This window comes from Octopus bimaculoides, chromosome 27 (genome assembly GCF_046866305.1).
Source record: "Octopus bimaculoides isolate indiv1 chromosome 27, ASM4686630v1, whole genome shotgun sequence".
In the NCBI taxonomy this organism is placed as follows: Eukaryota; Metazoa; Mollusca; class Cephalopoda; order Octopoda; family Octopodidae; genus Octopus; species Octopus bimaculoides.
Window position 1 is genome coordinate 14,797,911 of NC_142954.1, and position 17,605 is coordinate 14,815,515.

Sequence of the window (17,605 nt, forward strand, 5' to 3'; positions counted from 1 at the left end):
ACCTCCTTCACCACCACCACCACCACCGCCACCGCCATCATCATCATCATCACTTCTAACAACAACCACTGACTACTACCGCCTCAACTTTACCATTTTAACTGTTGATACCACCACTGACCCCTCCCCCTCTCATAACTAGGACTCCTGCCCACATATACGACCATCACCACCACCACCAAAGCTACCGCCACCGCCGCCACCAGTTCCATATACCAACATAACTTTTCTATTACCCAAAAGAATTAGTACGTGAGAGTGTGTATGTGTACAGGATTGAATGTGGGTGTGTGGGTGTGTGTGCGTGCGTGTCCGAGTGTGCACATATGTATTCGTGTGTGTGTGTGTGCGTGAGTAGTGCTATGTATATGTGAAACTGTGTCCTGTCACAGTTCTACAGCCGGGCACTTCAGCAGATGTTCCAGTTGTTGTTGCTGCTGTTATTTTGTTTTGTGCGTGTGTGTCGCGTTATTGTTGTTTCTGTTGTTGTCGTCGTTCGTTTCGACAAAGAGAGAGAGAGAGGAAGAAAGAAACAGAAGCGGGCAAAGAAGAAGAAGAAGAAGAAGAAGAAGTTGATTGTGTCACGCCTTCCCTTTTTCTTCTTTCTCTTTTAAATGAAATAACGAACACACACACACGCGCGCGCGTCTATGTCCACGCGCGCACACACATACACAGGCTCGTACACAGACACGCGCGCACCCGCGATTATTCTTACTCGAACGGAATATCTACCTAACAACACGGTGAGTTTTTCTCTGTGTGTGTACGTATATATATATATATATATATATATATATATATATATATACATATACATACATACATGTGTGTGTGTGTGTGTGTGTACATTTAATTTCGTTTAAACATATATACATATGCACGTGTTTTTGTATGTCTGTGTAAGATATGTGCATGTATAATATACATATATTCATATACAATACATCGTTTATTGTTATTCTTATTCCTATCATTGATTCAATTGTTGTTGTATAGCCGGTAGAGCGCTGCACAAAAATATTTCTTTCCAGTTATCCAGTTACAGTCGATTACCCTTATCGTTGCGAGTTCAAACCCCGCTTTGACTGACTTAACTTTCATTCCAATCGTACCCCAGGTTCCATAAGTACCTGCTCCTCCCCATGGTCCCAGGAACCCATAATAGATCTGATTTAATGCTCTACTTCTGGTTGTAAGTATGGCCCGTGTAGTTTAAGATATCCACTTCGCAACTACAAGGGTTTCCACTTCAGTCGCTTTTCGCGGCACTTTAGGAACGTGTCTTCTACTATAACTAGATGAACCAAAATCTTTGGAGTAAAATTTCGTCGATGGAATCCCTGGGGAAGCCCATATGAAAGAGTACAGTATCTGTTTTATGGCTTGTTGTCTTTGAGTACCTTTGCTGGAGTCTACTCTGGGAAAGATTTCCGCCCGTCCCCTCTCCCCATCTACTAGAGGTACCCGAGGACGAAGTAGTGGTGTTAAACTGGGTGGACTTTACCAAAGGTACCCGAGGACCAGGTGGTTGTGTTAAACTGGGTGACATCAGAGTGGGCTCTACTAAAGATACCCGAGGGCCAAGTGATGATGTTAAATTGGGTGGGCAACAGAGTGAACTCTACTAAGATCACATTATCCAGCATGTCCTTCCATTGTTGTTGTTCAGACAGAGACTTGGCTGCTATCTTTAGCGAATCGAACGACCACATAGAAGTCCATTCGTTGAATCTATACGTTGTTGTTGATCTGCTCCAGGTCATCTCTTAGCGAGTAAGTCTATGATCAGACATTCCAACAGCGACTACCCCAACATTTTTACATGATTCCCCGAGTAGAATAACCTGAGCGTGTGCCGCCTAGCACAGACCTTCAGGTTGTCACTCCCCGCTCTCTGTACAGACTTATTTTGTTGTAGGCACTCCGTCGCTTACGACGTCGAGGGTTCCAGTTGATCCGATCAACGGAACAGCCTGCTCGTGAAATTAACGTGCAAGTGGCTGAGCACACCACAGACACGTGTACCCTTAACGTAGTTCTCGGGGATATTCAGCGTGACACAGTGTGACAAGGCTGACCCTTTGAATTACAGGCACAACAGAAACAAGAAGTAAGAGTGAAAGAAAGTTGTGGTGAAAGAGTACAACAGGGTTCGCCACCATCCCCTGCCGGAGCCTCGTGGAGCTTTAGCTGTTTTCGCTCAATAAACACTCACAACGCCCAGTCTGGGAATCGAAACCGCGATCTTATGACCGCGAGTCCGCTGCCCTAACCACTGGGTCATTGCGCCTCCACACAGACTTATACGGCAGACCCGAAAGTGCCACCCAGAAATGACTACCTCCATATCCCCCACCCCAGTTATGCTACTGCATTCAAAATGTCCCTTTTTTTTCGCTCTAAAGCTATAAGGTGTAGTTTTAAGGAAATTTGACTGCTATTTTTAGCAGACAGAATGCTCACTTTGAAACTCCCACTAGTGCCGGTGTTAAATTGGATGTAATGCCCTGCTGCAGCTTGGCCTGGTCGTCCTGTCTCCAGTGTCTACTCTGTTGGAAAGTGGTTGTAGTCAAAACGGAGATAGCCCAGGATCAAACACAACTACTGCTGTGGCCCTTCCCGGTGGGGCATCAGGTTAATGATGCTAGCTTCTGTTTGTGTGTGTTAGAAATAGCAGCTAAATCTCCCTCCAACTTCTCCCATCCTGTCTTTATTGTCTTTAAATCCCAGGTCAGACATATTTGAGGTGGCTTGTAACCAAAGATATTCCAGCCATGACCATCACGTCTATTTAGCAGTATGTAGGAGTATGTTGGTTAATGTATCTTTTATTTAAGACTGAAATGTAGTATGAGGGAAATTTAGCTATTAATTCTACCAGGTCAGGTGTTGGAAAATAACAAAAATAAAAATGAAATTTAAAAAAAAAATGATTGAGTTCAGAATTACATTTGATGCTGTGGTTAGAGAGGTCTCAACAGGCTAGGGTCAGCTTTGCTTTACACACACACACACACATATTCTTTTATTGGTTTCAGTTGTTTGACTGCAGCCATGCTGGAGCACCGCCTTTAGTCAAACAAATCAACCCCAGGACTTATTCTTTGTAAGCCTAGTACTTTTTCTATCGTTCCCTTTTGCCGAACCGCTAAGTTACGGGGCATAGACACACCAACAGCGGTTGTCAAGCGATGTTGGGGGGACAAACACAGACACACAAACATATATATATATATATATACGATAGGCTTCTTTTCAGTTTCCATCTACCAGATCTACTCAAAAGCCTTCGGTCGGCCCGAGGCTATAGTGACACTTACCCAAGGTGCCACACAGTGGGACTGAACCTGGGACCATGTGATTGAGAAGCAAGCTTCTTACCACACAGCCACACACACACACACATACATATGTATACCTTTTAACTTTTACTTGTTTCAGTCATTGGACTGTGCCCATGCTGGAGTACTGCCTTGATGGGTTTAGTCAAACAAATCAACCCCAGTATTTTTTTTTTTTTAATGCAGTACTTCGTTTGTCAGTCTCTTTTGTGGACTGCTAGGTTAAAGGGACTTGAACAAACCAACACTAGTTGCCAAGCAGTGGGTGGGACAAACACACGCACACACACACACACACACACACATACACACACACACACACACACACATATATGACAGGCTTCCACACAGTTTCCATATATCAAATTCACTCATAAGGTGTTAATTGGCCTGGAACTCTGGTAGAAGACACTTGCTCAAAGTTCTATGCAGTGGGATTGAACCCAGAACTACATAGTTACAAGGTGAGTTCTTAAACACATAGCCTTGCCTGAACACATCAAACAGCAAATAGTTTTTTCTACTCTTTACAATTTTCAAAAACTGTTGTCCAGTATCAATGAAAACAAAGAAAAAAGTTTAAACATTCTTATTAACAATCTGTACATCATATTCAAAGTATGTATATGTTTTAAAGCTTTCTCAACTGCAATATTTGCTTTGAGAAAGCGTCTCTTATAGAAGGTGGTGTCAGAAGATTCCAACACTAGTTATGTTTAATAAAAAATAACTTATTTACTCTCTTTCACTTGTTTCGGTCATTTGACTGTGGCCATGCTGGAGCACCGCCTTTAGTCGAATCAAATCGACCCCAGGACTTATTCTTTGTAAGTCTAGTACTTATTCTATTGGTCTCTTTTGCCGAACCACTAAGTTACGGGGACCTAAACACATCAGCATCAGTTGTCAAGCGATGTTGGGGGGACAAACACAGACACACAAACATACACACACACATACATACATATATACATATATATATATATATATATATATATATACACACACATACATACATACATACATATATATATATATATATATATATATATATACACACACATATATATACGTATATACGGTGGGCTTCTTTCAGTTTCCGTCTACCAAATCCACTCACAAGGCTTTGGTCGGCTCAAGGCTATAGTAGAAGACACTTGCCCAAGGTGCCACGCAGTGGGACCGAACCCGAGACTATGTGGTTGGTAAGCAAGCTACTTACCACACAGCCACTCCTGCGCCTTAAGTTTTAACATCGTCTCCTTCGAAATAGTCACCTTGCACAGCAAAGCTGTGCTGAAAATTGAGATTGAGCGAGCTTTTGCCCTTTTGCTTGACGTGTGGTTTCCGTCCACGCTGAGCCTGCTTTGGGCCACCTGCGTTACCGTTTGACAGACGTACCGCCCCAGTCAAACTCCAGCATTCCTGCCACTTTTGGAATCCAGCCTGGAAGTCATTTTTCATAAGCAAGTCAAAGACCTTCTGTGATTCACTCTGGGTCTCGACAACAGTGTTAAAACGGTGACCTTCAAGCTGCATTTTCATCTTGGGGGAAGAGATAGAAGCCTACAGGTGTTTAAATCTAGTGAATAGGGTGGGTGCAGAATTGATACCATGTTGTTTTTGGCAAGAAGCTCTGAGTGCGGAGAGCTCAGTGACAGGATGCATTGTCGTTGTGAAGACTTCAATTTTTTGTGCTCCGCAGATTCAGTCACTTTCACTGAATGTCCTCCTTTAATAGCAGAGACTCCAGCTAAGAAGATTTGAAGAAGGAATTGTAATTCCGAAATATCATCGGACTATAGATAACCAAATTACAACAGGTATATAGTCCATTTTTTGTTCTATAGTGCATTGTTATACCATTCTAAACTTTTTATTCTTTACAAACAATACACAATGCTTCAAGCGAACTACAATACTCTCTTATCTCCTTCAAACGTTTTAAAACATCACAGTCAAACTCTCAACTGATGGTCTGTCCTGAGGGATGAATTCTTGATGCACAATACCCCATTTCCTGGGGTGACACTCATTGCAGGTCTTCCAAATCACAGGGATGTTATTCTGCTTTTGAAGCACCTGTGCTACTTGAAACATTGTGTATGACCCATTGCCTCATGGCTGTAAGCTTGCTGAAGCATGCTCAATGTCTTTGTAGCAGACTTCCCAAGTTTAATCCAAAATTTTACATTGGCTCTTTGTTCTTGTCCATGACAAAATCACGGTCTACAACATACACATGATCACGAAAACACAAATTTCCCAACTTGCAAAGTAAACACAGCGATGTCACCTGGCATACAGCCTCGTGAAGGTCACTGCTAGCTCTCACTGTACACGCAACCATCTGCTGCCATCTGTTGGAGCACTACAGAACAAACGTCTCCCAGCAATGGTGATAGAATCAATGGCTCAAGATTTCTGCTTGTTAGCCACATCAGCAGCAAATATTCACGTTACTTCGTGTCAAGGAAACATCAGCTGCTGAGATACTTTCTTCTTAAGGTTCTTATTAGTTTGGTTACCTCACTGAAAACTGGGTTGTGTGGATTCACTTGTACCACATTTGTTGTTTCGTTTACTAGAGAGGATGTTTATAATGTTTATGAGGTCTTCCTCGGAGATTCATGAAGTCCATACACTTCCTGTCCACTTCAGAAATCCCTGAAGGAATGTCTGCAAGTAAAGCATCTGCATTGGGATATGGTGTTGGTATGTAAGCATATAATGATGCAGGGTATAGTTGAGTGGTGTAGTGTATCTTGGAGTACAAAGATGTGACATCAGGTATACTTGGGGTATAATAATCTATAAAATAACATAGGATGCTGGGGCATGACATGGATTCTATAGGGGTACGATGATGTTGGGCAGTGATTCTTAACCTATTTTTTGTTTTTGTAGCACCCCTTTTTTAAGTATTTGTTATACCTAGCACCCACCTAAGTGGTGAGTGAAGCATCGTGACTAAACCAACTTAAAATGGATGATAGTTTATAGATTTTACTCAAAAAATGGATTATAGAAATACTGGTTAAAGAAGTAATGGTTATATTGTGAGCTGGAGTAAATTCCTGCTATATCTCTAGCAGTCAGTTGTTCACCACTGAAGATGGGAACAAATAACCCGAAACCTTTCGGTTTAGTGATCTCATCATCTGCTAGACAATAGTAAGGGTTTGCTCCCCTGCTTGCAATATATACATGGTGCAGACTGCACTGATAACCAGCTGGCTTGGGATTAAACCTCTGGTTGGGGTTAAACAGTAGTAACATCAAACAGCCATATTGATGTGGTGACAAACATTACTCCTCAGTATAGCTACTACTTTCATCTCTTATTGAGATTTTTCTAACTAGTTACTTTGCCTGTTGTAAGACCAGTGACCGATGGTCACTTATTTTTCTACATATAGCAAGCTGAAGCTAATCCCTACTATTTCTAACAGTTGAGTGTTTATGACTGAAGATGGGCACAAACAATCAGAAACCATTTGGTCTCGTGATCCCATCATTTGCTGGAAGACAGTAGGGGTTTGCTCCCTTGCTTGCAATATCTACAGGGTGCAGGTTGCACCAGTAACTAGCTGGCAGAGGCTCAGCCTGGGGTTAAACAATAGTAACATCAAATGACCATATTGACATAGTGACAAACATTACTCCTCAGTATAGTTACTACTTTTGTCTTTTATAGAGATTCTTCTAACTAGTTACTTCGCTTGTTGGATTATAAAAGCTTTTAACAGTGAAATAATTAAAAAATTAATAGACAGAAGTTGTAAAATTTATTTTATAGATTACAAGTTAATGACTTCTCTGTACCTGATGAGATCTAGCTAAATTTTCTATGCAGGTTGAGCAACTATGGAGGTCCTACACAGTTGCTTGATCTGCAAGAAATAGCAGCACACTTCTCTCTTGTTTTATTTTAATCACTATTACTAGTTATATCATGCATAATATAATTACTACTAGAGGTAAAATTTAGTATGTTAATTATGCTACCTCACCCCCACCCCTCAGCGCCCTTAAAGCCTAATGCCCCCTTCAACATGCACAGCAACCTCCTTGGGGGCAGTATCACCCATGATGAAAACCTCTGATGCAGGGTATAGTAAAGTGGGGTGGGTTATATAGGGGTTATTTATGTAGGAAGTAACAGAGTTATAACAGGAAATTATATTGAAGATGTGTAAGTGTGTATCAACAACAGTATTGTCCCAAATGTCTGTGTAACGGCAGCACTGTCCCAGATATTTTTGTGTACCAGCAGTACATCTAGGACACTGTTTTTACACTGTCCCATTTGTTTGTGGTTATAATGTAGTGCTGAAAGCTCAGGCAAATAGCAGCTGCAGGTGAAAGTCTCCCAGCATTGGTAGGCCTAGGTTTCTGCTTGTTAGCTTCATCAGCAGCAAAAGTAACAGAGTTATATAACATGGGATTACATTGGAGATATGTAAGTGTGTATTGACAACAGCATTGTCCCTGATGTCTTTCTGTAACAACAGCACTGTCCCGAATGCATTTGTAACAACAACATTGTTCCTGATTTGTTTGTATAACAGCAGTACATCTGGGTCACTATGGCTGTTTACACACACAGACATTCACTCTCCCTGATGTCTGTGGTTAATATACTGTTAAAAGCACATAAAAATAGCAGCTGCAGGTGAAGGTCTCCCAGTGTTGGTAGACCTAAATTTCTGCTGTTAGCTTCATCAGCAGCAAAAGTAACAGAGTTATAACATGAGAGAGATTACATTGGAAATATGTGTGTATCAACAGCAGCATTGTCTCTTGTGTCTTTGTGTTGCAGCAGCACTCTCCCAGATTTGTTTGCGTAACAACAGCACATCGGGGACAGTTCTGCTCTTTATACACACACACAGACATTCACAGACTCAGATGTCTGTGGTTATAAAATTAGTGGCCCCTTCCTAGCTTTAGGAGTGGCACTCCATTATGGGCCCCACCTGAACTTTATAAAAGATTGTTAGTTGGGTGCGTTGGGGAGCTGAAGTATTTCTTGGCCCAGAAAGGAAAGACCAGTGTCTTTGATGTAGTTTTTACAATATCAAAGATGACTGCTGACCAAAAGAGAAATCCTCAATGATGACAAGGCCAGGCATTTAAAGTAATCAAGAGGTCTCAAGGTTAAATGCTGTTCATGTTTAAGGGTCCAATGTGCAATAATGTTTTCTTCATAGGAGTTGTACTGGATTTATAAAAGTTTGGTAGTGTCATAGCTAGAACATTGATGATCACATGTCTGTTTGAATAATAAATGGCCAAGGGTTAAACAGTGACAAAAACCACTCATCAAAGACAAATGCACACTACATATATATTCACAAAAACATACATGCACTTTGGTGTGTGTACGTTTATATATATGCACGTATGTATGTCTGTCTGTATGTATGTATGTAGGTATGCTTTTATTCTTTTATTTGTTTCTGTCATTTGACCGCAGCCATGCTGGAGCACCGCCTTTAGTCGAACAAATCGACTCCAGGTCTTATTCTTTGTAAGCCTAGTACTTATTCTATCAGGCTCTTTTGCTGCACCGCTAGGTTATGTGCAAGCTTGCACTAAGAATAAGGACAAAGTAAAAATTACTACCTGCCTTTGTAACAAGTTGATGCAGGTAGTTTATCCTGTCCCCCCTCCAGCTTTAAGTTCAGGCAATTAAAAAAACCGCATTAATTATGGGCTGACCCAATATATATATATATATATATATATATATATATATATATATGTGTGTGTGTGTGTTTGTCTCCCACCACCACTTGGCAACTAGTGTTGGTGTGTTTACATCCTTGTAACTTAGCGGTTCAGCAAAAGAGACCAATAGAATAAATTCCAGGCTTTAAAAGGAAAAAAAGTACTGGTGTTGATTCATTCAACTAAAAATTCTTTGAGGTGTGCCCCAGCATGGCTGCAGTCTAATGACTGAAACAAGTAAAAGATAAAAAGATTTGTGTGTGTGTGTGTGAATCAAATTGTTGTCTTCAACTGTAAATGTATGTATGTAGGTACATGTGCGTGTGAATGTCTTTGTGTTAGTGAAAAGTTAAAGCACAATAGTATGCCTGTTATAAGTACAACCATCTGACCAAACTATAAAAACACACACACACACACACACACACTGACAACAAGATTCCTCCACGCAACTTTTATCTATCAAATATTCCATTCACAAAGCTTTGGTCAAACATCCAGTAGAACTCCACCGAAAAAGGGTGCTGCACTTGCAGCTGCTGCTGCTGCTATTAGCTGCCATATAGTTGAATCTGACACAGAACCACATGGTTGGGGGTCAGACTGCTTAACCACATGTAGCTGCACCTGCAAACCTCAAATTACATTACCCAACTATGAAGAACTGAATGCTGTGTGTATGCATATGTTTAGCATCTATATGTGTATACATGTGTGTGAGTGTGGTTAACCAAAAGAATTATTACAATTTTGTTTTTTCAAAGTAAAACCATCGCATCATAACTCACACCCACATCATAACACACCCATAATCTAAAATAACACTTTAAAATAAAATGAAAGGAAAAATAAACAAGTCAGATGAAAATACTTAATGAAGACAAAAACTTCAAAACAGGCTGCTTATAATTATAGTAACTTCATTCAGGTCACCCCCTCACCATTCTTTTCCTTCCTCCTTTCTCCTCCTATATGTTAAACATTTTGTGGAACATTCTAGAATACAAACAGCATTGTAGAGTTTTTCTGTTTCAATATATTCATTTTCTTTCTCTGCTTATGTTCTCTAATTTTAGAACTTTTGTTGTCTGTGTAATGGCTGGTAGAGAGGTTATTATTATTATTATTATTATTACTTGTTTTCTTTGTATGTAACAACTGTTAATCACTCAATTATTTGAGTTTAGTTTTTCACTTCTATCAAGACACTAAATATGTCAGCACTTAACCACAGTTTTGGAGTTTGGATTTTGTTTTGCTTTTTTAATATTTTCTTTTACTAATGGCTGATATCTTTGATCTATTTAAAATGAGACTTGGACAACCTTTTGGGGGGAAACAAGTCACATGGGACATAGCACATAGTCAGGTGGGCTGCTCTACTTAAAAAATTCAGGGTAATTTGTCATTGGGTGTGCCATTCAGAAAGTCTTGTGCATCAGTTTTCCCATGGTAAGTTTAATCTCTGTTTATTGTATAAGCATCCTTTGGCAAAAGATGATGTGAGTTCAAATCCTGCTGAGATCCAACTTTTTATCTTTGTGTTTCAGTCATTGGAATTTGGCCATGCTGGGGCCATACCTTGAACAAATTGGCCTCAGTACTTATTTCTTTTAAGGTTGATTCTTATTCTACCAGTCTCTTATACTGAACTGCTAAGTACAGGAACATATACAAACCAACACCAGCTGTCTTGCAGTGGTGGGTGATGAACACAGACACACAGATGTGTGTGTCTGTGTAAATATATATGCATCATCAGGTTGGATCAAATTGACTTGTAAATACCACCTTTAGTTGAATAAATATACTGGGTCCTGAAGTACATCTGGTTAAATATTCAGGTTTGCATACAGAGAATTTAACCCTTACAAGTATTTAGTGCCTAGGGACTGGCCCAAAGCATACGTTGTATTGGTCACACGGTGTTTGGTATGCTCCAGGATGTCCGACAGGTCAAGAATCCCTTTTGGTGTATTATAAGCTAATAAATAGATAACAAACCATGAATGAATGTCAATTCATTACAGCTGTTTCTAATGCATTTTTTAATAGATCAATGAGTACGTTACATCATAGCAAAAAACTGTTTTCATCAGATGATACACAGAATTTCAAACAATAGAAGAACAATCCATGAACACAGTAGAAACACTGCTATGATGTAATGTAGTCATTTGTCTATTAAAAAATGTGTTAGAAACAGCTGTAATGAACTAACATTCATCCATCGTTTGTTATTTACTTGTTTGTGTGTATATATATATATATATATATATATATATATATATATATACATTAGCTTTGTTACTATGGCAACAGTCTGGATACTTAGTGATCAGACCATGTATATATATATATATATATATATATATATATATACATATACATGGTCTGATCATTAAGTATCCAGACTGTTGCCATAGTAACAAAGCTAAAGCATGCAGAGTAATGCTGCTTGGCACAGATTGACCTTGAACTCTGCTGTGCATATGCACTAAGTTTTAACGTTCTAGCTCACTTCCATTGTTTACAGCAGTGCTTCGAAGGAAGGTGTGTAGTATGTGATTGTCACATTGACCATACTACACACCCTCCTTCCAAGCACTGCTGTAAACCGTGGAAGTGAGAGCTAGAATGTTAAAACTTAGTGCATATGCACAGCAGAGTTCAAGGTCAATCTGTGCCAAGCAGCTTCACTCTGCATGCTTTAGCTTCGTTACTGTGGCAACAGTCCGGATACTTATTGATCAGACCTCACACGCACACACACACACACACACATAAAACAAGTGATAAAAGGGATTAATAAATCCAGACAGATATCTCAAAAGCATTTAGTGTTAAGCAAACTTAGTTATATTCATCAAACAATCAGATACCAATAAATTTAAGTAGAAGGTAATTCCTCATGTATGACAAGCAGATCAAAATATTGCTTCAAAGAATTTCAAGAAATGTGGACTATATGACAATATGAACAATTGATGATTATACCATACATTTTCAATGATTATTTTTATTGTTTCTATTTATAAATAGAAAAAGATGTACTAAACACCAGTCAAACCAATATATCTGAAAACTTATGCCAACACAATGTTATCAAGGTAATACAAAACAGATTAAATTCAAAGTAAAATGAGATAATATCTCTAATACATGAATACATACAAAAAGGACATTTAGGGGAAATATAATAGTTTAAGAAAAGCCAGTTTAGTATTTAAAATTATGATGACGTTGGTAGATAATGAAAAAATAAAAATAAACATAGACATGCTACATCACAACGTTTAGTTATGCAGTTCTTAATATATACTGAAAACATTTAGAAAAATTATGCTTAACAACTATAGTTATTTAGTATTGAAATACTTAAATGTTCTTCTATATTTATTGGAACATTTCAATGTAAGATTGTTTCTGCAATTTAATAATTTCAATCTAGAAGTAGTTATATAATACATTTCCTCTAGCCATAGATCACATTTACAATTACCAGTATTGTATGATGGAGTGTAACTAATAATGGACCACTTTTAATCATAGTTAATATTCCTCATATTCAAATTTCAAATGCATTTGCTAAGATTCGTAAAATTACATTTTCTTCTATACTTAAATGAAGAAGAATGAAGAATGGTTATGTAATCTAGATTTCCAAATTGTAGCAGAAGAACCTATGTAATAGTATGTATGATCCCCTGCAACTATCTAACATTGATATACTTTATTCTTCCTTAAACACTGGTTTTCTAAGGGACACAATTTTGTTTATGACATTACATTGGTGTTTATTCACTCATATGTAGCACTCATGGTTAAAGGAACTAGTACCAATTCTACTCTCAGAATTAGGTGTTAAACCAGAATTATTAGCAGTATTATATTATAATCAATATTATTTTTAGGTGTTATAATAAAGGTTTTATCAATCTCACAGTTGAAGGTACCTTCACCTAAAGTATCAAAAACTAGTTCAAGAAAATGATTATAGGAGTTTATATCACAATTGAATAAATTTAGTACATTTCTTTATCTTTAATATCAATGAACCAATCAATTACTTCCAATATATGCCAGTTGAAGTACCCCTGAAATTGCTGGCCTTGTGCCAAAACTTGAAATAAATATCAATATGTTTATTTCCAGTCTTATTTGCACCATTATTCTTGCTGTTACTCAGTTGCTTAAATAAAATTGTTTGATGTATTTATTTTTATTGCAATCTCAATGAAGGATCATCATATTTAATATCCTATCATTACCAGGAATTTTATGAGCATTTTGATTCTGAATATAGTAAATTTTGTCCTTATACACAACTTCAGATAATGCATGGTTACAGTACTTTTCGTTTTATACAAATACATCCTCATTAGCAGGAAACCTCGAAATACAAGTTGATATATTTTTAATGATAGAATTTCTCATGTATCTAGGATGATTAGAATTTTTATTCATATACTTTAAGCCCTCATATGACATGGTTGGTAACATCAAGGAACTTAACCGTACTATATTAATTTTCTATGGAAATAGACAGACCAAGACACTTAAAGAATTTATAAAGATTTTTCCAACACCTTTCGAAATTAACCTTACTAGACCTATGGATAGTGAAAAGAGTACTGTCCCTAAACATTCTACCCCCTTATTCAGGAAATTCAATATATATACAGTTCATACAGAAAAACATTTAAGCAGTAAATAACACCTTAAATATATTTGCCTTTCCTATAATAAGCATAATTTTTCTCAACTTTTTAGCATATGTTAGTTAGTAGCTAGATAGCTAAATGTCATGATGTAGAACTTGTGTGTTTATTTTTTATTCTTTCGTTATCTGCTGACGTCATCATAAGTTTAAATACTAAACTGGCTTTACTTAGAATATTTTTTCTTCTTAACGTTCTTTTTTTATACGTTCCTTTATTAGAGATATTATCTTAGTTCACTTTGAATTTAGCCTGTTGTGTATTACCTTGATAACATTGTGCTAGCATAAGTTTTCAGATATATTGGTTTGACGGTATTTGGTACATTTTTTTTCGATATCTAAATATGCTGGAACAATAGAAATGATCATTGCTAGTACATACAGTGTAATCATCAGCTGAAAATATAATATTCTCCATTTTTTGTTCATGTTGTTATATATATATATATATATATATAAATATCAGCTATATATATATATAACATATAAATTTCAACTATATATATATATATATATATATATATATATATATATATATATATATATATATATATATATATATATATATATAGTTGAAATTTATAGAAAAACAAAACACAAAGACAGGTGTATGAACAACAAGCAAGTATATTAGTTTGATGCTCAGGAAAATGAAAAAGTCTTTTACATTTTGAGCCTACATACACATATATGCATGCACACACACACACACACACACACACACACACACACACACACACACACACACACACATATATATAAGGCAAGGAAGAAAATGGAGAAGAGATTCAATTGACAAACATCAGTATGATTTATTTATTATAATAATAGGAATAAACATTTATTTATTTATTTCTAAGATTATAATAAATGGATCTTACTGTTGTTTGTCAATTGAATCCCTGTTCCATTTTCTTTCTTGCCTTATATAAATTCTGGATAAACTTTTGCTTACCTCCACTTGTACCTATTATTCAATTATACTATTGCTTTGCAACAGTAAGCATTTGGATATAAATATGTATCCCTCCAGTAGTATATTAGATATTTATTATCCCTTAGATGGTTGTCTAACCGCTAACTCATATATACTTATATATATATATCATCATCATCATCATCATCATATATATATATATATATATATATATATATATATATATATATATGCAGGGTGTGATGGGTAAATTATTGCTGTTTTATATTTTTAATTTTACGCATGTGCGTTGTTTGTTTTTGATTTTGTCAATTACACAGTATAATAGGGTCAGTTAGGCACTGTCTGTGAGAAAAACAGCACCATGATGCAATTCACTCTGCCAGAAATTTGGAAACGACATGCAGTACTACTTGGAATTTGTGTCGGAAGCTCCAATATGAACATTTCAGTGTGTTTGGGTATCAATCTGAGGACATATACTGAGAGTGATAAAAATCAAACATCCAGTCAACATCATGGTGTTTGGAGTGATCACTAGTGATGGCAACGTTATACTTACATTCATCTTCCCACATGGCCTCAGACTCGGCATGGAGGTCTACATCAAGTGCCTGGAGGAGATAGTGCTGCCCTGGATCAAGTGGGTGGTTACTAGAAGACTCTATGTCTGGCAACAGGACTCTGCACCATGCCACACAAGCAGGAGAACCCAGTCATGGCTGCCAGACAATTTCTGCAACCACATTAGCCTCTAACATCTGGCCCCCTAACTCCCCAGACTGCAACCCCCTTGATTATTATGTGTGGGGCGCAGCTGAGCGAGAGATCAACAAAACTCCTTGTAACACCAAAGATGAACTGAAGGCAAGGATTATGGCAGCATTCACCAACTTAAACAAAGAGACTGTCCAAGAGTTTTGCAGGAGATTCTCGAGTCATCTGTAGGCCTCAGTCGTAGCCAATAGCAATTTTATTGAATAAATTTACTCTTTAGTATTTCAAGATATTTTTATGTAATTTTGCTAAATATTTCTCTTAAAATGAGATGTCAGCATTATTTTCATTTTTGCATAATTTAAACAATAGTTTATTCACCGCACGCTGTGTGTGTGTGTGTGTATACACACACACACACACACACACACACACACAAGGGTGTGCTGAAAAGTTCCTGTCTTCGGGGAAAAGAAAATACAGGAGGATCAGTTAATTATGATTTTATTCAACATATTCCCCTCTCAGAGTCATACATTTATTGCAGTGGTCCTGCAGTTTTTCTAAGCCCTGTAAAAGAACTCAGAAGGTTGATCCTCCAACTAGGCCTTTTGCAATACCCTTAAAGCCAGGAACTTTTCAGCAACCCCTCACACACACACACACACACACACACACACACACATATATATATATATAATATTTATTACATGTTTCAGTCATTTGACTGTGGCCATGCTTTGAAGGATTTTTAGTCAAATAAATTGACCCCAGGACTTAGCTTTTTTTAAAAGCCTGGTACTTATTCTTTTACTAGACCACTAAGTTATGGGGATGTAAACACTCCAACTGGTTTTCAAGTGGTGACAGGAGACAAATACAGAAACAAACAGACACACACACACATACAATGGGTTTCTTTCACTTTCCATCTACTAAATCCATTCACAAGTCTTTGGTCCAGGATTATAGTAGAAGGCACTTACCTAAGGTGCCATACACAGGACTGAACCCAGAACCCCAAAAAATGTAATTCTACAAATCTTAGTGAATGCATTGGGAAAGACAGAAACATTAACTATGATATAAAGTGATCCATTATTAGTTACACTCCATCATACAATAGTGGTAATTTTAAATGTGGTCTATGCCTAGAGGAAATGTATCATATAATTACTTGTAATTTAGAATTATTAAATTACAGAAGCAATCATACATTGAAATGTTCCAATAAATATGGAAAAGCATTAAAATGTTTCAATAGTAAATAATGCCTTAATTATATTTGCTTTTCCTATAATCTAATAGGAATAATTTTTCTAATTGTCTTCAGCATACATTAATAGTGAGATAATTAAATGTCATGATGTAGAATTTCTGTTTATTTTTCATTTTCTTTGTTATCTACTGGTGTCATCATGAGTTTGAAATACTAAACTGGCATTTCTTAAAATATTATATTTCTTCTTAACGTGCTTTTTGTATGTGTTCATGTATTAGAGATATCATCTCAGTTCACTTAAACAAAGAGCCTGTTTTGTATTACCTTGATAACATTGTGTTGGCATACGTTTTCATATATATCGGTTTGATTGGTATCTCATACCTTTTGTTCTATATTTAAACATGCTGGCACAATAGAAATGATCATTGGTAATCTATGGTGTAATCATCAATAAAAGATGGTATTTTCTCCATTCTTGATCTCTTTTACCCCTTTTTATATATACATACACACACATATATATATGTATGCATATATATGTATGTATATATATGTATGTATGTATATATATAATGTATTTATATATATGTATGTATATATATACATATATATATATATATATATATATATATATATATATATATATATATATATATATATATATATATATATATATATAATGTATGTATATATATATATGTGTATATGCATATATATATATATATATATCATCATCATCATCATCATCATCGTTTAACGTCCGCTTTCCATGCTAGCATGGGTTGGACGATTTGACTGAGGACTGGTGAAACCGGATGGCAACACCAGGCTCCAGTCTGATTTGGCAGAGTTTCTACAGCTGGATGCCCTTCCTAACGCCAACCACTCAGAGAGTGTAGTGGGTGCTTTTACGTGTCACCCGCACG

At 36.9% G+C, this 17,605-nt stretch overlaps 1 protein-coding gene across 3 annotated transcripts in view; it reads left to right on the forward strand.

The window, feature by feature from the left end:
- The first annotated feature begins 247 nt into the window (after nt 1-247).
- LOC106881775 (uncharacterized) overlaps nt 248-17,605 on the forward strand; it is a 74,116-nt gene continuing 56,758 nt past the window's right edge. The window contains exons 1-2 of one of the 3 annotated variants that reach the window (XM_089343681.1): nt 248-746; nt 5,050-5,167. The gene's annotated coding sequence lies outside the window, so the exon portion shown is untranslated. The remainder of the gene's footprint in view (nt 747-5,049; nt 5,168-17,605) is intronic. The other 2 variants (XM_089343682.1, XM_089343680.1) reach the window with 2 other exon arrangements.